This window comes from Panthera onca, chromosome C1, assembly GCF_046562875.1.
Source record: "Panthera onca isolate mPanOnc1 chromosome C1, mPanOnc1 haplotype 2, whole genome shotgun sequence".
Classification (NCBI taxonomy): Eukaryota; Metazoa; Chordata; class Mammalia; order Carnivora; family Felidae; genus Panthera; species Panthera onca.
Window position 1 is genome coordinate 131,784,007 of NC_138346.1, and position 23,471 is coordinate 131,807,477.

A 23,471-nucleotide genomic window follows, 5' to 3' on the forward strand; every position below is an offset into this window, starting at 1 on the left:
ACTTTATACAGTACAAGTATTACTTAAAAATTGGTGAGTCTTTTGCATAGGTAAATTCTATATTAAAGTAAACCAGGGAAAATTTCATATTGTTAAGTGGAGAATCTCCATGTAAAGTAGAGAACTTTAACTTACTTAACTTGTTTTATACTTTAAAAATCACCAATATAAGGAGTGGTAGAAACAATGTTTTTTTTTCTTTTGGCTTTATGCAATGCCACTCACCAATTGCTAGGTCAAGCATCAAATGAATTAACATGATTTAACAAATATGCCCAGGACTTTATGTGGAATATAAAATCTATGATATTACACTGGTTTGCAATTAGTTGAAAGGAAAAGATATACACTTATGGAATACTTATTGAACATGTTAATTTTTTACAAATAAAATAAAAATGCATTTAGTATTACAAATAAAATAATACAGTAACTACAGACATTATCCATACTAAAAGAGTGTAAAATTACTTACTAATATATTCAACAAGTTATTTAAAAGCAATAGTAACTGAATATCTTTCTGACATTCAAACTCTATTGCTAACTCATGATTATCCTTATAGGTCTTCTAATTAGGGGGAAGGGACTTTACTTCTAATCAGTTTGTGGATAACTTCAAATTTCAATGCACAAAAAACGCAAAACTTTGTGCCCTACAAACTTAACATCTCTTACAATTGCTATTACACTCTACTATTAACTTTCCAGACATGAAAGCAATGTTGCATATTTTGCCTATTTCACAGAGAAGTCTTGTTGCAATATTCTGAATTTTAGTCACTGAATGAATGCATACAGTTAATTAATAATTATGAGAATTTGGGAGATCAAGTTCTACAGACTTCTCTTTCTTAATAATATAACAGAAAAAGTAAACTAGTGGAATGTGGGAACAGAAGAAAATATATAAATATATTAAAGGGTATTTGCTAAAATCAACAGGGAATTTTATACTAAATAACAAATGCTGAAGCAATTTCTATCAAAATCATAAAGAGATAAACATTCCAACTATCACAGATATTGATAAGTATTATTGGAGAAAGCTAAAGTCAATTTAATCAGAAAAGATTTTAATGGGCATAATTATTGTAAAAGACAAATCACTATAATTTATGAATGATATATTATACATGATTAAAACAAGAATAACTTGTAAAATTCCTAGAGTTATTAAAACAATTAGTTAAGGTGATGGTTATAAAAATAAACCGTAAAATAATTACCTCAATAAATTTATAATAACTGCTTCAAAATGAAATGCAGTTATTCTATTGGAAAATAGACAAAAGTCATAAAGATACAGGAACATACATAATAAGAATGGACGTTATATGAACAAAATCATATTTTTAAGATGTAAAATAAGTCATGAGTAAGTGATGAAGTATAAAGTATTTTCGATGAGAATACTCAGTATTGTAAAGATGTCAGCCCTTGAATATTAACATTAAAAAGGACTGAAAATGTAGAAACTCATGTTTATCCAGGAAATTAATGTAAAGCAAAAAAAAAAAAAAAAAGAAATTAATGTAAAGCAATGAGCATTAATTTTATTCTAGAGAAAAGAGATATTTATTTGATAAACATCACTGGCCCTTGTATCTGAAAATAAATAACAATGAAGCTAGATCCACTTATGTATTTTGAGAAAGATTATTATGAGCCAAATCAAAATATGGGAAAATATTACAACAAATGGCAGCCAAAGAATTAACTTCCAAATGTACTTTAATCTCCTACAAATTGAAGTGTATAATACCCCCAAATAATATATTTTATCAAAATATATACATTTTTATCAATGGTGTCCAAAAATATATCTACTTCCTAATAATTAGTATTTTAAATTAAATGAGTTACAATATATTATTGGTGACCATTAGATGGCAAAATATTTACAAAGAAAATTAATTTCCATCACTAGGCACAAGGCAAAGTACTCAAATGTGCCAGGAATTGGCCAATTTCTTCAACATTTTCAGAGGTAAATCTGATGCAACTTAAAACTGAAAATACATTTACTCTTTGTCATTACATTTTTAGAACCATGTTTTTATGGTGAAGGCACTGTAATGAAATTTATTTATAATGATGCTTTATTAGCAAAAATAGTAAACTTTAAAAATACATATATATATAGTGGTAAAAATACTTAACACAGTCTATGCTGTTAACAGATTTTTATAATATACTAGTATTATTATCTATAGACACTATTTGAACAACAGCTCCCTAGAACTATTCATCTTACATAACTGAAACTTTACACCAGTTGAACAACTCTCCCTTTCTCCCATTCTCCCACCCCCCAGCTTCTGGCAACCATCTTTCTGCTCTCTACGAGTTTGACTATTTTAGATTATCTTATGTAAGTGGAATCAGGCGGTATTCATCCTTTTGTGACTGGTTTATTTTACTTAGCATAATGTCCTCCAAGTTCATCCACTTTATTGCACATGGCAATATTTCCTTCTTTCTTAAGGCTGAATAATATTTTGTTGAATGTACATACCACCTTTTCTTTACCTGTCAATGCACATTTAGGTTGTTCCATATCTTGGCTATCGTTAATAGTGCTACAATGAACAGAGTATAGTATTTCCTTAAGATCTTGATTTTAATTCTTTTGGATATATTTTTTGGACCATATGGTAGTTCTGTCTTTAATTTTTTTTAGGAATGTCCATTCTGTTTTCTATAATGTCTGTATTTTTTTTTTTTTTTACATTCCCACCAACAGTGTATAAGGATTCCAATTTGTCCATATCTTTGCCAGAACTTGTCCTTTTTTTTTTTTAATAGCTATTCTGGCAGGTATCTTCTGAGGTAATATCTCATTGTAGATTTGATTTGCATTTCCTTGATGATTAGTAACACAGAGCACCTTTTCATGTACCTGTTAGCCATTTGTATGTCTTCTTTGGAGAAATGTCTATTTAAGCTCTTAGCCCATTTTTAAGTCAAGTTTTTAGGGTTTTTTTTGCTACTGAGATCCAGGAGTTCCTTATATACTTTGAATATTAACATCCTATCAAATATATGGTTTGCAATTATTTTCTCCCACTTCATAGGTTGCCTTTTAATTTTCTTAATTGTTCCTTTGCTATACAAAAGCTTTTCATTTCAATGTGCTATTTACTTATTTATGATTTTGTGGTCTGTGCTTTTGGTGACATATCCATGAAATAACTGCCAAGACCAATGTCTTGAAGATTTTTCCAGGAATTTTACAGTTTCAGGTCTTACATTTAATTCTTTCATCCAGTTCGAATTGATTTTTGTGTATAATGTAAGATATACAAGGTTTCTTTCTTCTGTATGTGGATATCCTGTTTTTTCAATACAGAGCATTCTACCCAAGAGCAGCAAAATATACATTCTTTTCAAGCACACATGAAATTTTCTCCAGGTTAGATCACATATTATATTAGGTCACAAAACAAGTCTTACAAACTTAAGAAGAATGGATACCAAATATCTTTTCTGACCACTAAGGAATGGAAGCAGAACACAATACCAGAAAGAAAGCTGTAAAATTTAAAACATGTGGAAATTAAGCAACACATTCCTGAACAACCATTAGGTCAAAAAAGGAACCAAAAGCAAAATTAAAAAATAGCTGGATACACACTAAGGCAAACCACAATATACCAAAACTTATGGGATATAGCAAAAGCAGTACTAGAAGGTAAGTTTATTGAAGTAAATGTCTACATTTAATAAGAAGACAGATATCAAATAAATAGCCTAATCTGACATCTCAAGGATCCAGAAAAAACAAACTAAACTAAACTAAACTAAACCTATATTGGTTATTTATGCGAAAGATTCACATAAAGAGGTTAGTGTTCCATATGCCCCAAATGGTACTTAAATGTATACGAGTTTTTATTGTTTTATGCCACATCCATAATGCTAAACTGTGTTCTAAACATACAGATCCATAACCAGCAAATAAACTGAATCAGTAATTAAGAATCTCCCAACAAACGAAAGTCCAGGGCCAGATGGCTTCACAGGGATATTCTATCAAGCATTAAAACAAGAGTTAATACCTATTATTGTCAAACTGTTCCAAAAAATAGAAATGGAAGGAAAACTTCCCAACTCATTCTACAAGGCCAGCATTACCTTGATTCCAAAACCAGACAAAGACCCCACTAAAAAGGAGACTTCACAGGCCAATATCCCCAATGAAACTGGATGCAAAAATTCTCAACAAGATCCTAGCAAATTAAATCCAACAGTAAAGATTTATCCTTGGGCCACAGGGGTAGTTCAATAGTTGCAAATCAAACAACATGATATACCACAAGAACAATATGATGCTCTCAATAAATGCAGAAAAAGTATTTGACAAAATGCAACATCCATTCTTGATTAAAAACCCTCAACAAAGTAGGGATAGAGGAAACATACCTCAACATCATAAAGGCCAAATGCAAAAGACCCATAGCTAACATTACCCTCAATGGGGAAGAACTAAGGGCTTTTCCTCTACTGTCAGGAACAAGACAAGGATGTCCACTCACACCATTGCAATTTAATGTAGTTATTGGAAGTCCTAGCCTCAGTAATCAGACAACAAAAGAACATAAATGGCATTCAAATCAGCAAGGAAGAAATCAAACTTTCACTATTTGAAGATGACATGATACTCTATCGAGAAAACCCAAAAGACACCATCAAAAAAAATTGCTGGAACTGATACATAAGTTCAGCAAAGTCACAGGATATAAAATCAATGTAAAGATATCTGTTGCATTTTTATACACCAATAATGGGGTAGCAGAAAGAGAAATCAAGGAATCAATCCAAAAACCACAAGATACCCATGAATAAACCTAATCAAAGATAAAAGAAGATCTGTATTCTAAAAGCCATAGAACATTTATGAAATAAACTGAAGATGACACAAAGAAATGGAAAAATAATTGATGTGCATGGATTGGAAGAAGAAATATTGTTAAAACATCTATATTGCCCAAAGCAATCTACACATTTAATGCAATCTCTCTCAAAACACCACCTGCATTTTTCACACAGCTAGAACAAACAATCATAAAATTTGTATGGAACCACAAAAGACCCCAAGTAGCCAAAGCAATCTTGAAAAAGAAAAACAAAGCTGGAGGCATCAAAGTTATGGACTTCAAACTGTATGTCAAAGCTGCAGTCCTCAAGACAGTATGGTACTGGCACAAAATAGACACATAGATCAATGGAACAGAATAGAAAACTCATAAATGGATCCACAACTATATGGTCAACTCATCTTCAACAGAGCAGGGAAGAATATCCAATGGAAAAAAGACAGTTTCTTCAACAAATGGTGTTGGAAAAACTAAACAACATGAAGAATGAAACTGGACCACTGTCTTATACAACACACAAAAATACATTCAAAATGGATGAAAGACCTAAATGTGAGACAGTAAACTATCAAAACCCTAGAGGAAAACAGGCAGCAACTTCTTTGACCCTGGCCATAGCAACTTCTTGTTAGACATTTTCCCTGATGGCAAGGGATACAAAAGCAAAAATGAACTATTGACACTTCATCCAGATAAAAAGCTTTTTCACAGAGAAGAAAACAATAAAACAAAAAGGCAACCTAAGGAATGGGAAAAGGCATTTGCAAATGACATATCTGACAAAGGGTTACTATCCAGAATCTATAAATAACTTATCAAACTCAACACCCAAAAAACAAATAATCCAGTTAAGAAGTGGGCAAAAGACATGAAGACACATTTTTTCCAAAGACATCCAGATGGCCAACAGACACATGAAAAGATGCTCAACATCACTCATCATGATGAAATATTACCTCACCCCTGTCAGAATGGCTAAAATTAACAACACAGGAAACAACAGATGTTGGTGAGGAAGTAGAGAAAGGGGAAACTATCTGGTGGGAATGCAAAATGGTGCAGTCACTCTGGAAAACAGTATGGAGTTTCCTCAAAAAGTTAAAATAGAACTACCCTATGACCTAGCAATTGCACTAGGTATTTACGCAAAGATAAAAAATAATGATTTGAAGAGGTACATGCACCCTGATGTTTGTAGCAGCATTATCAACAATAGACAAATTATGGAAAGAGCCCAAATATCCATCAACTGATGAATGGATAAAGAAGATATGGTGTGTGTATATATATATATATGTATATATATATATATATATACATATATACACACACACACACACACACACACACACAAATGGAATACTACTCAGACATAACAAAGTATGAAATCTTGTCTACCGAATAATGTGAATGGAGCTAGAATGTATTATGCTAAGCGATATAAGTTAGAGAAAGATAAATACTGTATGATTTCACTCATGTGGAAGTTAAGAAACAAAAACAGATGAACATAGGAGAATGGGAAAAAAATAGAGGGAAGCAAACCATAAGAGACTCCGAACTATAGAGAACAAACTGAGGGTTGGTGGAGGGGAGTTAGGCAAGGGATGGGCTAAGCAGGTGATGGGTATTAAAGAAGGCATGTGTGTCAGCACTGAGTGTTATATGTAAGTGATGAATCACTATATTCTACTCCTGAAGCCTATATTACACTATATTCTAACTAACTAGAATTTGAAAAAAAATAATAAAAGTTAAAATAGTGATTTGCACTCCAGGAAGAGTTGAAATCAATAATAGAGTATGTCTTATTAATTATACTCACCTCATGCAACTTATTATATATTGGCCAGTGCATTTTTGTAAAACCAATAAAGATAAAAAATCATCTACTCTCATTTCAATTATATACTACATATGCATATGTATTATGCGTGCCTATGGGACAAATTTGACTAAAGCTTTCTCTTGGGCAAATGATCCCTTATATAAAAAGAATGCCTATTCTGGCTTTTATTTTAAATCCACCTACTTGTAAGAAGGATGTGTTTGGTTATTTATTACTTTATATATAAGACAGTAATTTCATATATATCACTTTATTTAGATATGTTCAGGAGGCTTTTTTTAATTGTTGTTTACTTAATTTGTGGTAGATTTTAAACCTTCACTACACCAATGCCATTGGTTTATAAAACACATGTTGCTTATGTTATAGCATGCCAAAGCATCCCCATGGTAAGTGAAAGGTAATTGACAATCAAGATTTCTATTACTATTCCAGAAACAGATTTAATGAAAAGAGAAAAGGTTATACACATTGAGCTGGGCGTGCTTGAATTATTCTACACATTCATGCTCTCAAGGACAAATTTTCTTATAAGGTCTCCAATATAATATGAATATACAGCTGTCAGAATTCTTGGTAAGGTAGGGTAAAAGCATTCTTAACCTCAGAGGGGCTGATTGTCTGAATAGGCAGTTGTTTATATTTTGTAGGACAATATCCACTGTTGTACTTAGTATTTTTCAAGTTTGACATAAAATGATGGGATTCTATCCTGAAGGCAATCATCTTCCAAACAATGTAACAGTGTGAACCAAAATACTGAAAATGTCAACATTTCACACACCATTGATTCTTAATGTTTCTGAAGCTGTTTTTTAGTGTCCTGTGGCTACAGGTAAAAAAAAAAAAAAAATCACATCCTGTTTGTACTTTTCAACATCTTAACATCTCATGACGCAGAGCAAGCAACATTGCGTTACTTTTGTTTGTTGTTTTGTTTTAAAGTCCATTCCATGTATGTTAGAATTTGTCATCTGTGATTTGACAAGCTCAATATAGAAAAATGTTCAGCATTGGGATCTTCCAGAGTGAACAGTAAGAATATTATGTCATACCATAAGTATAAAAATGATTAGCTAAAAGATGTTCTCTTTGGTATTGTTTATTTTAGGGAATCATCTGAAATAATTTTTAAAAATTGTGTGAATTTATTCCATCAATATCTCCAATATTTCAATATTTTATGGTCTTGGGGGAGGGTCTTCTCCCCACTCCCTCACAATGCTCCAGATACTAAGTCTGTGCTTGTCAGATAGACAATGTCTATTTGACTTGCTTTTGCCAATGTGACAGCAGCAAACTTCATGGAGGCAGAGGTCCAAGAAAGCAGCTGCATGTTTCTGTCATCACTCTTGATCCTCTACCTCATCCTTGAAAACTTGCTTGAGATAGCTCTCTTTCTTGGGTCTCTGTTACAGCCATCAGAACAAGCCCTGAGTAGTGTGTTGAAAGATTAAAGACCACATGGAGCAAAGCTGCATTTTTCAGCTGAGGTTATTCATGAACAAGCCTTGTGCTGGTCCAAATTAGCAGAACTGTCTGACCTTCCTATAGATCTATACAAAATAATAAATGGCTATTATTTTAAGCCACTAATTTGTGGTATATTTGTCATTCACCAAAAACTAACTGAAATAGGTTTAAATCCAGATAACTGAATATGCTAGAGTGTGTATCTACCATTGATTTATACACATCTATTAAATATAATGTAAATATTTATATGTACATGTGTTATCCATGCATAGGGACATATGTTATAACAGAGTGAAAAGATACAGAGGAAGTTAATATTAGTGTTATTTCTGAATGTAGGAATTAAGGAAGGCAATTATTATCTTAATTTTGTTCTCTAATGACACATACCAAATGAATCAAACCTGGAATACATACGAGTTCTATATTTATGATTATGGAAATATCTTTTGTTTGAAGTCCTTGCTTTTGATTAGTTCTTGTAATTTGTTGACAGAGTAAGAAGTCATTCATATGACATAAACATTGGAACACACTCAGAAATATCCCATGTCAAAATTCCATTGTATTAGAAATACTTCTATTTTAAGTTATTTCTTTGATTTCATGCACTGTCTCTGATACATTTCAAATAATTGAATGTAGGTTAAAAGGGATTGAGAATTTTTTCAGGTTACATATATGTAACATACATGCCCAAATGTCCCTTTCTAAAGAGGTAAAAATAGTACCTACCTCACATATTTGAGGGCTAAATGAGTAAAAATATAAAAGGTTCTCAGGAAAGTGCCTAGTATACAGTGGTTGCTCAAAAAAAAAATTAGCTTTTATCATGTAGTATTCAGTAGTGCAGTTTGGAGGGACTGATTTGTGAGCCATTACCATGAATGACATTTTCCAATGTGGACCTGGTGGGATAAGATCATTAAGGAAGCATATATAGTTTGATAACACCTTCAGGCCAAAAGTTGGAACTCTGAAAGACATCAAAATGTAAGGGCATTCAAAAGACAGATTATTACTCCAGTTACCTTATTAGGTTCTAAGATCAACTTCATTCTTAAATTTTTTGTTAATGTTTATTTATCTTTGGGGGGGGGGGGGAGAGGGAGAGAGAGAGAGAGAGAGAGAGAGAGAGAGAGAGAGAGAGAGAGAAAGCAGGGGAAGGGCAGAGAGAGCGAGGGAGACAGAGGATCTGAAGTCAGCTCTGTGTTGAGAGCAGAGAGCCTGACATGGGGCTTGAACTCACAAGCAAGGAGATCATGACCTGAGCCAAAGTCAGACACCCAACCAACTGAGCCACCCAGGCATCCCCAGCCTCATTCTTAATGATGGTACAATAGCCAGAAAGTCTCTGACTTAGTTGTTTGTAAATACTAGTCACACTGTGAACAGACTGTAAAATCTTCCTCTTGAAGTGCTTACATACTTAGCCACACACACACACCCCTACCCAATAGCATGAATCCAAGATACTATGAACCTGGCTGTGGGTCAGACAGTCTCTCAGTCTGTCTTTGCCAATGGCTGCACTATCTGGAGTTCATTGGGTCATTTGTGAGGCCTCAGCTTGGGAAAAAGCCAAGCTATATATATGACATAGGTCCAAAGTTGCTGGGTAGATACAGTAATTCCTTTGGAGCAGATAAGAAAGAGCAGATAAAGAACTTTTATGCATAAACAGAAGCTCCAAATTGATATAAATTTTTGTGCCAGAGAAAGGTATTTTTTTTTTAACAGAGTACCTGATACCCCAGGCTTGAGTAACCTGGAAGCAGTTAAAGAAACAAACCCAACTTGAATAAAAGTTCATAGTCATTTCATATCCCCAAAGAAACAAGGCGAAATTTTTAAAAGTCCTATTCTAAAGAAACATCTCTCTACCACTAGAGCCAAATTGGTTTGATTTTTTTATACTGCTTAAACAAATATGATAAAATCATATTGAAATATAGCCATGAAATATTAATACATCTAATACTGTAAAGGCTATTTCTCAAGGACAGAATATAATTACCTATTCTTGTTCTTAGTGCATGTTTCTAAAATTTCATGGTGCAAGTGATGAATTCAGACAAAGTAGCACACGAGAACTTTCTGAGTGTAAAAGACCAAAGGTAAAGATGGATGAACCTCTGACTGCAATGTGAATTATGTGGGTTCTGTGTTAAACGTGCAACACAGGAACAACTGTGAGGTGGTGCTAAAGAAAAAGTAAGACGAAGAGCAGTGAAATAAATTCCCCAGGGAAAAAATGACGGATAAAGGGAAGCAGAAACATTGAAAGCATAAGTCTTAGGCAGCCAGTGTTTTTATGAAAAGTTGCATATACACACATATACTCATGCATGCATATATTCTGATAACATTTGATATGTATTTTCTCCTAGGTATATACAGAATTGTGAGTGACAAACAAGGCCAGCAACAAATCCGGAAGGAAGAATGGAGTGTGATGTTGGCATTTGTATGACAATGTTTACATAAATGAAGGAGGACATTGGTGTTGGCTAGGTGAAGAAAAAGGGATGAAGACAATGGCCTCTCATCAGAGACACCTTATTCTGACAGCCAAGACTAACGTGATGATTATAACTGGTTTTATTGTAATCTTCATCTAGTAAGAGTTTAACTAGGGGTGCTTGGGTAGCTCAGTTGGTTAAGCATCTGATTTTGGCACAGGTCATGATCTCGTGGTTCGTGGGTTTGGGCCTGACATCAGACCCTGTGCTGACAGCTCAAAGCCTGGAGCCTGCTTCAGATTCTGTGTCTCCCTCTCTCTCTGCCTCTCCTCTGCTCACGCTGTCTCTCTCTCTCTCTCTCTCTCTTAAAAAAATATAAACATTAAAAAAATAAAAAATAAATCAGAGTTGAATTAAAACGTCCTCAGATTACTTAACCAAGGGTTACATAAATGTACTGGGGTATAAAAGAAATGAGAAATAAATTTTTTTCTCAATTATAATAGTGGTTAATAAGCAATGTGATGCCAATGGGCTGTTTCTATAGAGAGGAAATATGTGAAAGCATTTTCTGACACTATTGTATCAGACACGGGTGCTAGAGATTTTGCTTTGTTCATATATATTCTTTTCACAGCAAGAAGTCAAGAAATGTCGAAAATGACTGATTGGAATAAATCTCTGTGTGCAGGAAATATTGAGTTATGTTAGCAAATTGTGGGAGAAAACTTAAATAGGGCAGCCATAGATCAATGCATTATTAATCTTTTCCCATTCCATATAGAAAACCACACACAGACACACAGACGTGCACACACATATACACAACATTCTTTAAAAATATGCCTTTTTCAGCTTGAATTTTTTTCCCTGGTATTGTAGATAATGTAACAATTGCATGAGCAGGTAACATGCATGCTAAACTTCTATTTTTTTTAAATTTGAATAAATTCTAAATATATGTAGGCTTTATACAGTTGTCATATCTATCGCAGTCCAAGTGAAGAGAGAATCATACGTTTTGGTTTAGCTGCTGGTATGTTTATAATCCAATTTTTTCAGAGGGATAGTAGCATGATATATGGATATCTACCGAATATTAGTTTATATGGGAAAGCAAAGTGGATTTTTCAGAGAATACAGTAACAGCTGGATTCCAAAGTGCTAACAATAAAAGATTGAGAAGGTATATGCAAACATTTTCCAATGCCTATGGCTTTTCTCCCTTATTTCATCTTATAATCATATACTTATCTCTCTTAGGATATAAAAACAATGTTAACTACATCTATTTGGCTTATGATTGTAGTATATTTTTTATTTGTATTGAAATAGCTGTCATAGTATTAAGAATAGTAAAATACAACTTTTTTGGGGAGGCTCCATCTTTTTTGGTGTACTTCAGAAAAATACTTGCGTATGTGTATATTCAGAAAGCCACAAAATGAGTTTTTTTTACTTTCTTATAGTAAGATTATATAATACACTCCATGTGATTTACTGTTTTCTAATCATTTAAAATGTTGAGTTTTGAGGTGCAGTGTACTGTGAGTGATAGAGGGCAGTAAAATAAAACTCTCATAGTTTATAGTCTTACTTTCTAATGTGCACTCTACCTTGATTTCATTACAATAATCATCTGAGGCTTTCAAAATAATATTTCACAGGTACTGTGTGCTTACCAGGCACTGTGATAAACATGCCTCACATACATTATAACAGTCAACTCTGACAACACTTCTATGAAACGAAGGGAATCCAGCCTTAGGAATTCAACATTCTCTTCCAAGATTCCATGGTTTATAATTGAACCAGAATTATAACTCTGGGCTGACTCATTCCCAAGGGCCAGCTTCTTACCAACTTGTACTACCATTATAAATTATGAAGATTGTTAGTAAAGATAAATTTATAGATTGTCATTTTATAAGCATTGCCTATAAACAGAGTTTATATATAGAAACTTTTTCTTAATACAGTACATTTTAAACTCATGGTCCATTTAGGTGACTTGTGAATATAATACAACGAGTACATATCAATACACTAATTTTGAAGACAGACATAGCTGCTCTTGAATTTTGGATTTGGGTCTTACTAGGTAGTAAATTAATGTGTTATTGTATTAGTTCTAAGAGATGCACATGTGTTCAGGTACACAGCTGGAAATGTCAGCATACACAGTTCCCTCTTCCATTCCCTTTTTCTAAATGTCTACCAACTAACACAGCTCTGGTCTATTCAACTGGCATTGTCTTCCAATCCTTATTGCCGTGTGTCCCATTTAACTGAACTCTTACATTACATAATAAAGTTCTCAGCATGCCCTCACTACTACTACACTATTTCTGTGAACAGCTTTACTCATTTTTCCAAACTGCATAGTTTCACAATACATTCTTACCAGTCCATCCCCCAATTTCAACTTCTCTCACAGTTGTCCCCAAATTCAGCTTGGAGGCAGCAGGAAGGTTGTTTGTCTTCATGAACACTGAAAATAGGTCATCTACATTTTTTGTCTCATTTGATATTGTGTTAACTGCCACTGTTCACTGGCTTTCCCCAGATTTGCTCTGCCGAATCTGCTGAGGTAATTTCATCAGAGTTGAGCCAGTGGATGGATTTGATTCTTAAGGTAGACTAGGTTATCTGATTAACCTCTAATATTAGTAATAAGGAAAACATTGTTAAGGCTTCTCTATTTACTCTATTTTATGCCTCCAATTTTTAGCATTGCAACAGGAATAAGGAAAGACATTTTTTGAGGAGTCATTAAAGATATTTTGAAGGTAAGTACAGCTAATAAGATTTTGAAATGAATTTTTAAAAAAGAGAATAAAAGAAGACATAATAAGTCTTCAACTGCTTAAAGGACAGTCATATGGCAAAATTTAACGGACTTGAATTTTTAAGACAGGACATGATTAAGAGCACCACAAATGATCATGACTGTTATTTCCACACAATGCAAGACAAAATTTAAATTCTAGCTATGAAGCTTCACCATAATATGTCTTGCCCTAGCAAGGGAGTTAGGGATTAGGTTATTTATATAGGGGACTTTTGACCAATTACTATTTGGTGGGGTTAAATGTGGTTCAGTGAGGATAGATCACAAAAGGGATGCATAAACAATAATATCTATTGATCTATTTGTCTGAAAAATTTATAAAAACTGGTATAAAAGTTGTTCTGCCACTAGACTAAAAGATCGTTCCTTATAGGGATGAGATCATATTTAACTCTATGTCTTCAACACTGCAAACAATTTGAGAAAATGCCATAAAATATTTGCTGAACTCAATTGTACTTGAATGTAAAGTAGCAGTTTGTATTGTATTTGTGAAAGAAGCTTCTTCTAGAAAGCTTTATTCAGACAAAAATCAGGAATTCAGTCTTTCCTCAAAGGTCATACACCCACGCTCTTTCAAATATAAAGATCCCAAATGAACATCTTCCTGGATAACTAATCAACTCTGATTAACTAAACGAGGAACAAAATTTAGTATTAAAACCAAATAATATGAGTTTCTTTGTTAAAAATTCACAGAAATTGTGAGATATACACAGGTTTTAAATTAAATATGTCAGGGGCACCTGGGTGGCTGAGTGGTTAAGAGTCTGATTTCATCTCAGGTCATGATCTCACAGCTGGTGAGTTTGAACCCTGCGTCGGGCTCTGTGCTGACAGCTCAGAGCCTGGAGCCTGCTTTGGATTCTGTGTCTCCCCCCCCACTCTCTCTCTCTGCCCCTCCCCTGCTCATGCTCATGCTCTGTCTCTCAAAAAATAAATAAATGTTAAAAAAATTGTTTAAAAAATATGGCAAAACATTTTTTCCAAATAATTAGGAACACTTAAAATATAAATTTGCAATATTTATTTCCTAACATAATAGAAGTGTTCAATTTAGAGTGAGAACACATTGTGCTCGCTTCGGCAGCACATATACTAAAACTGGAACGATGCAGACAAGATTAGCATGGCCCCTGCGCAAGGATGACACGTAGAGCAAGAACACATTAAGTGGTTCAAAAAATATTCATTCACAGAATAAAATGTAAAAAATTATACGTATATTTTATTTATACCATCATTTAAAAATTCTATATACATCTAACACTTCTATATACATCTTGTAATATATATACTATTTCATTATGGAATTATATACATGAATTTATAAATAAAACTATTGAAATTTTATATCAAATTATTTATATAGTGGAGCCCACATGAGAGATTACAAGTCTACTGATTATGTATATAAATGTAGGTTAAAAAAATCCATTTTTTCCCTCTGTAATGTAACAAGAATTATTAATCTGCATCCATGATTTTGGAGAGATCTATGAGTAGAACTGAATGTGTCCGGGCAATTCCTGACAAAAATATGAAAAATTCTCTTTGTATATTTTTTGTTAATTTTTCTGGGACAGAATCCATAGTCTCAGTCTAATTCTAATAAATAATAAATAAATAAACAGATAAATAGCAAGTGAAAAACATAAGTTATACATTACAGAATGCCATTATTCAGTCATGGCATTTGGGTACCAATCTAGTGCTTCTGCTGCAGAGTTAATATCTAGTGACAAGGTTACTGGCTGGCTGCATTGCTAGCTATTCAAAATACCCCTCTGAATTTGAGAAGGAAAGGAAAATATATAATTAGCAATCATTTTAGTAGTCATTTGGGAATTTCCTAAAGACAATAAAATGAATTACACAAAATATGCCAGAGACTAAAATTTTGACTTTAAAGATTTCTCTAGTAATCTAATCTTCAGTGACCGAACTGAGTCAGTATTTTTATGTTAACTAACCATTCCCATCTTAGTCAACTGAACAGTTACGGGAGAATAGAACGATTGCTCAACCAGAGTAGTGAAAATGTGAAGACTAAGTTCAGAGGCAATGTGACCTTATAAACTGATTTCTCTCTATCTCGAGTCTCCCCAAGTTTTTCTCAAATATAAAATACATAGTCAGGGGCACCTGGGTGGCTCAGTCAGTTAATCGTCCAACTTCGGCTCAGATCGTGATCTCACGGCTCGTGAATCCGAGCCCCGCGTCGGGCTCTGGGCTGACAGCTCAGAGCCTGAAGCCTGTTTCAGATTCTGTGTCTCCCTTTCTCTCTGCCACTCCCCTGCTCACATTCTCTCTCTCTAAAAAATAAATAAACAGTAAAAAAAAAAAAAAAAAAATTAAATACATAGTCAAGGGAACACTGGCAGCCTAGCTCTAGTTCTCCATTTTAGTAACCGCTTTTTTTTTTTTTTTTAATTCTCACAAGATATGCGGAGCTCACATTTCAATATGTGCCTTTTTATAGTTAATCTCTGATTGTTTTTTCCTCCTCACACTCAGGCCAAAAATATACATATATATCACATATTATATATACAATTGCTGCCATCTTCAAATCTCTCTCACTTAAGAGTTATATCTAAAGCAGCAAATGTTTCCTTTTAAATATAACCCTTTTTATACTCATTTGCCATGCACTATTCCTAAATCACTTTTGAAGGCCATCAATAATTGAATCTTCATAATTCTATAATTTCCTATTACCCTTTGGAAAATGGCCACCATAATATTTATTTAGTTATAAATACATATATAGGTATTAATAAAACTGTGAGACCTCCAACTTGTGATAAAAATACTTTCAACTGCCCTACTTATTATTAAAAAATATTTCCTCATTCAGTATTTACAACATTGCATGACACATGGAAAATGTTAAAAAGGTATCTGGTACTTTATTAAAGGCATTTTTGCAGGATCTATATCTGATCATTTTTGAACAACTATTATGTGCAAGACACTACAACAGACAAAAATTAGTATTTCACAGCCACGTTTTGAAAAGATTTTACAGCTTATTGAATCTTATTTCTTTCACTTAATTATCCCAAGAGAAAAGCAGAATTTATTCTATTATTAAAACAGGGCTTTTAATATATTTTACATATCCCACATTTTTTCAGTATTCTGACATTTGTTTACTTATTAGATATTTTAAATTATGCCCTTTGCTTCAAAGCCTCAGAGCACAAGTTGGATAAAACTTTCATTAAATATTTAAATAAGGAGAAGAAACAATCAAACAGCAACATAATAATCAAACAAAAAGGCTCCCAGCATAAAACCACAGATCTCACTTATTGAAACAGACTCTTTATTTAGAAGAATAGTGTGTGGTTTCTTTAGCATTATGTATTATTAATGCTAAAATTCAGTACAATGAAATCTGAATTTTGTACAGGGGACAATATCTTCAATAATTAAAGAAGTAGATCAGTTTGCCAATCCTTGGCTTATCCCTTACCCAACTGGTTAAATTATTTAGGCACTTTATCTAATTATAGTTAGATAATTGGTACAATTCATTATCCTATGATGAAAACCTGTTAAGCAATAAATCCTTTCAAATAGAGTTTTATATGTATACAGCAAATTACCTTTACCAGTGTTATTCATTGGTATACTTACCAAAAGAAAGACCCTGTACTAAGACAAAAAGGTATAAGAAGAAAAATTGTGTAACATTATAAAAGTACAATGCTCAAATGCCATTCTGACTAACATGGGCAATTGTTATTTTAGAAGAATCCCGTTTTGTCCTAAAGGCTTCTGAATTGTCTCGTGAACATTTAGATTATAGCCTGGCATATACTAGATCTTCAATAAATGGAGAACTCTTTGCATTGGTTCCAAGAGATATTTTTCTGAAAGAGTTTTTATTTTAATAGTTTGTGATGCCCATTTCCACTCTTTCACTTAACATCTTTGTATCTAAGGCCTTTGCATAGATAAGCATAGGAATCATGTTTAGTATCAGAATTAAGGTTTATTTAATTTTATAACAAATTAACTACATTTAACTATCTTGAGGTAAAAGTAAGATATTTGATAAGTAATTTGAATTTGCTTCTGAATTTGCTTCTGTTCTTCATTCAGGAGCACACTGCAAATGGCTACAACAAACAGATTATTTCTGAAAACGTGTTCAATACTGTTTTTAGTACTGATAAATGTATTCCTCCTCTAATAAAAGCTTTTGAACATATGAGACTCACATTCTGAGTCAAACTAACGTAGGGATCACATGAATTGGACAGTCTAGGAAGGGTTCCCTACTTTATCAGGGACATTTTGGGACCCAATGATGGTCAAGTGATCCGATTTCATTTAAAGAGTTCTTATACTTTGGTTCAAAACAAACATACTTAATGTTGCATTATGCAGTCTTTTCCATTTTTATTCATTTTATAATTCCTTTGGTTGTTGAAATAAAGAACTCTGGACTGTGATTTCAAAATTATAATTTATTTTCCCTTAGCTTCGAATTTCCAGTAAACCAAATAGAGTGTAATATGTTACAATCTTAATTAAAATAAATTTCATTTTGCTCCACAGGCTATACAGTTTTCTTTCTTTAAAAAAAGTTTTATAATAAACATATATTTTTCCCATTCATCTGTATCAATTTAATCTCTATAAAGTATTGCCAAACAACAAAAAAAAACATAGAAAAATCATTGTTTAATCTCACTTTATGTTCTAAGCTGAAAAACACTAATCTATAACTTTCCAGTAAAGTCTCTGCTTTATTTCAAAACAATTTCTCCCAACACAAATCAGAATGTTTGTGAATTTATTTAGAAGCAAGAAAAGATGGCTTACCTTCAAAGTAGAAAAAATTGAAGGTTTCTTTTTTTTGTTTTTTTATAAAATTCGTATTTTTATGACTATTCTATGGAAAAGAGGAATAAATTGAACTCAACAAGCTAACTAATCTCATATAAGGATAACCAATTTCCAAGTTATAGTTCCATTGTACATAAATATAATATTAATACTCATTTTAAAATATATTTTAGCATTTATTAAAAGTTAAGGCTATTCAAGCACTGTTTTCTTTATTTAATTTTTTTAAGTAATTGCTACACCTAACAGGGAGCTTAAACTTACAAACACGAGATCAAAGGTCAAATGCTCTACTGACTGAGCCAGTCAGGCACCCCAAGCACTATTTTCATTGTACAAAAGTACAATTCTTCTTTATATTCCAGTATTTAGGTGTTTACATTCTAAATTTTCATACCCTAATCCCAACACTTGGAATGATAGGTCTATGGAGAACCTCTCTGCTGTCCGTGTATCCTCTACTTCCCCAGCATACCTGTATCCCTCCTTGTCTCAAACTGACCAATGAAAGGAAGGGGGAAATGATGATTTTTTAGATGGCTAGTTCTCTTCATTGTTGGACTTCTTTTCAAAAAGGGATTAGAACATAATATCTTTAGCCAGTAATGAATTACCTGCTCTCTTTGATCACACAGATTTACATGTCTCTTGGGCTAGCCCAAATTCCACCTCCAAGAGTCCATTACCAGCCACACACCAGATAGCTGGGAAAGCAGACATGCTAAAGAGACCTGATCTGAGAATCAATGAAAACTTGAGTAAAGGATTCTGTCCATATATGAAGGCAGCAGAATGGAGAAAAACTGCACTAGTCCTTCAAAGAAGGAAACAAATGAGGTGAGGTATTAGGTTGACAAACATCAATATAGGAAGAGAAACCAAATTAATATATACAGCAGTTCACATTTTTCTTGTCTCGGTATGAGGAAAATTAGCTCTTTCTATTCAGTTCACCAGCAAAGCTAATGCCATTGAGAAGCTATTCGGGTCTCTGGGGTAAGCCACATGCCTTTCTTGCTAGCTCGTATTACTCACATAAAGGCTTCTCTTCCCTGTGCACTAGAATGCTTTCAGTTTACAACCCATAAATGGGGGTGTGGACTGGCTACTGCATGGAATTCTGCAACAAGTGATTTTGCTCATTAAATGGAGTAAGTGCATCGGGGTCCAGAAGATCACCACATAAAGCAGTATGGTGGCCAAGGGAAGCTGACTTTCTACCACTTCCCAAACTATTGGAAAACTAAGGGAGTAAGAAACCCACCATGAGAGGTTGCTTAGGCTAATATCTGAAGCCTCTCTCACTAACTACAAGTAAGCTGGAAGAAATTGCAGCTGTGTACCCAGAAAATACGTGGATTCTTCACTGATTTCCTTCAGCAGATTGTTGAGGCTTCCTTAGAATTCACTGTCAGCGACCCAGGGGCAGATAAAATCTGCCCTTTGGTCTTAGCAAACTTTCTCTGGCTTTTTTGGCAACTATCCAAAATCAAGTTAAGAAAAAGGTGGTAAAATGGCAAGGACATACTATTACTCAAATTTAATAGCAACTATTCAGTTTGGGGACAACTGAGGAAAAAAAAAGAGGAAGAGAAATTAGAGTGTTATGCAGGCTGCTTAGTTAGAACTCTTTGCTAAAGGGAATGATCTTTATTCTGACTAACCCACAAAAGGCAAAATGAAGAAAGGAAACTGTATGTCATTATTGAAAAAAAAAAAACAAAAAAACCCCCAGGATGTTGAAAAAGGAGTTGTAGAAAGAGACTCTGGGGGTGCAGGAATTAGTAACAAGGAAACCAAGAAAGCCCAGAAGGTTAGGGAGTGATTGACAAGTGTCTTAAAATGGACAGATTTAATGAATCTCGGGGGGGTTGGGGGGGGCAGGGTGGCAACTGGTGATATTGGTGATACTTATTATTCTGAAATTTCCTCAGAAATTTCTTGCTTTCCATTTGGTGATAGAGCAATACCGGTTGCTGGTATTTCAGATCAGCCTTTTATCTCTTCCTTTTCCTCTGCTTTTACCATACAGATAGGTCCTCTTGCTGAGAAACATGTGCAAGTTATTTTCTCTTGATTTTCCTTTAAATCTACTAGAGAGATACCTACCATGTAACTTAAAGGCTACCATAACCCTGTATTCCAGATAGTCTGTGGAGCAACTTGGTAAAAGACACCTAAATTGATCAACTATGTGCCTTCTGAAAGTAAAGTGTTCTGATAGATATTGGCAGACCATTCTGGAAAAACACTCCAAACCACATAGCTTTGGGATATGGCAGAGAGTGGAATTTTCATACCTTTTTGGAAAAACACTGAGCTGAATAAATCAGTGTGTCACTTTGGAGGATGTCTTAGTGACATGTAATCTGAGATAAAGAACCATAAAAATCATTTCCCAAAAGAGTAATCCATGGCCATATGTAAAATAATATCCTTTGTCAATATCTCAATTAGGGGGAATAAAATAGTTATAAAGCAATAGGAAAAATAAAGAGTAATTTAAATAGTACACTCACCTGTAATACTATGCTTCCAATAAAGGAGGAAGGTAAATTTGATAAAGATGATTAACCAGTATACATTTTTGTGCAAAATTTTTCCATTAATCTCTGTAGTTCCCAATGCAGTAACTATTCTCACTTCTGCCTTGAGTAACACTGCCTGTGCAATATTTCTCTATAATTCATCTATGTTCTGATTTTTCTCTATTTCTTTCTGTTTCACTAGAGAAAGGATCTAAATTATTGCTTACTTTTCCTTAGGAAGGAATTCAGTATTTATGCTAAAGTATTCCTTGGGGCACCTGGGTGGCTCAGTCGGTTAAGCATCCGACTTAGGATCAGGTCATGATCTTGCAGTCTGTGAGTTTGAGCTCCGCGTCAGGCTCTGTGCTGACAGCTCAGAGTCTGGAGCCTGTTTCAGATTCTGTGTCTCCCTCTCTCTCTGACCCTCCCCCATTCATGCTGTCTCTCCCTGTCTCAAAAATAAATAAACGTTAAAAAAATATATTTTGGGGGCGCCTGGGTGGCTCAGTCGGTTAAGCACCCGACTTCGGCTCGGTCACGATCTCACTGTCCGTGAGTTCGAGCCCCACGTCGGGCTCTGTGCTGACTGCTCAGAGCCTGGAGCCTGTTTCAGATTCTGTGTCTCCCTCTCTCTCTGACCCTCCCCCATTCATGCTCTGTCTCTCTATGTCTCAAAAATAAATGAACGTTAAAAAAAATTTTTTTAATATATTTTAATAAAGTATTCCTCAAGGGTCTTGAGACTTTCCTTTGCTTTTTTCTAGACATTTACAGAAAAACTTAGAGAAATTTGTCTCACCAGAAAAATTTGTAAGTATTCAAAATATAGATGAATTGCTGGTGTCCTCAGAAACTTTAAGAACATTGCAAAACTGGCACTTGGGTCTTTGTTACAGTTGTTTGCTTCACAGGACATGAGTCCTACCCAAAACTAACTGCAATTATTGCTCATGTGAAGTCTAACATTTACAGCATCTGTTGTCAGCTGGTAGGCCACAGAGTATTATAATCTAGAAGTTAGCTCACTTTGCAGACCAAACAACCTACTACCCCAAAACCCCAAAAGACAAAAATAAAACCCAAAAACCAAAGCAACAAATAGACTATTGGGATGGGGGGGAATACAATATTGTGAATACTGGGTTCAATTTTTTTTCAGAAAATGATGGAAAAGTTTGTGATAATTAACTATTTTGGTTCTACTTTTATAATCTGAGGTGGTTTGGGGGAGCCTGGGTGGCTCAGTCAGTTGAACATCCGACTTGGGCTCAGGTCATGATCTCGTGGTTCATGGGTTCCAGCCCGGTGTTGGGCTCTGTGTTGACAGCTCAGAGCCTGGAGCCCGCTTCGGATTGGATTCTGTGTCTCCCCTCTGCCCCTACCCCACTCGTACTCTGTCTCTCTCAAAAGTAAATAAACATTAAAAATAAACTGAAAATATGAGAAGGTTTTTTAATAAGTGAAATTGGGTACATCTCTACCCTGTTTTAAAAAAATTGGAGCAATTCTCTTTAATAAACATTTTTTTTTACCTCAACAAAAACTACTGTTTCTCAGGCAAAATTGTTTGCTGATTTGTCAGAGATAAAAATTTATAATTAACTGCTCAGATAGCAGCATTTCACATTAGAGTTCATACAGGGCAAAATGACAAAGTTTCTAAAGATCCTCCACAGATTAGATGATGCCTACTGACACTGGGGAGGTCCAGATGCTTTACTCAACCCACAAATTCAAATGCTATTCTTTTTTGGAAACAACCTCATGGACACAACCACAAATCACATTCAACTAGAGATATCTGGGCATTCCTTGTTTCAACCAGTCAAGTTGACACATAAAATTAACCGTGAAAGTTAAAAACAAAAACAAAATAAAAACTAGATTCATGTTTCTCATGAGAAGCCAACTTCTCAGGAAAACTGGACGATGGTTCCGATCCAGGACTTAAAATTTAAGTTGTCTAGAATAAGCGGTGTTGTTTACTGAATACAACTTAAAGGAGCTCTTCTAACAAACGTGTTTCTATTCTCAGACTGCTGTGTTCTGCTATGCACAGAATTATTTCCATTACTTTAAAAAGCACATTTTACTAAAAAACAAACATGTTATTTGTTACATTAGTTTGTTGTTGTTGTTGTTGTTGTTGTTTCTGTATTGCCCACATGTTGAAGTCCACCAGTACCTCAGAATGACACTTTATTTGGAAACTGGGCGTTGCCAGTGTAATTAGTAAAGATGAGACCATGTTGGAATAGGGTGGGCTCCTAATCCAGCATGACTCATATCATTATATAAGAAAGAGATATATGGACACAGATTACACACACAAGGAAAATGCCATAGGGAGATAAAGGCAGAGATCAGAATTAATGCTTCTACAAGCTAAGGGGCACCAAAGATTGCCAGCAAATCACCAGATGACATGTAAGAGGGACTAAACAGTCTCCCTCATTGCCCTCAGAAGGAACCAACCCTGCTTTTTCATATTTCTTTCAAATGTTTATTTATTTTTGAGGGAAAGACAGAGACAGAGCAAGCGGGGGGAGTGGGGACAGAGAG

At 34.2% G+C, this 23,471-nt stretch overlaps 1 protein-coding gene and 1 non-coding gene across 2 annotated transcripts in view; one reads left to right on the forward strand and one right to left on the reverse strand.

Moving 5' to 3' along the window:
* Positions 1–23,471, reverse strand: part of LOC144617032 (phenylalanine--tRNA ligase alpha subunit-like) — a 240,237-nt gene that overhangs the window by 189,807 nt on the left and 26,959 nt on the right. The gene's annotated exons all lie outside the window — the stretch shown is intronic.
* Positions 14,593–14,699, forward strand: LOC132673992 (U6 spliceosomal RNA). Its single transcript, XR_009608321.1, has one exon. It is a non-coding gene; the product is annotated as a U6 spliceosomal RNA (small nuclear RNA).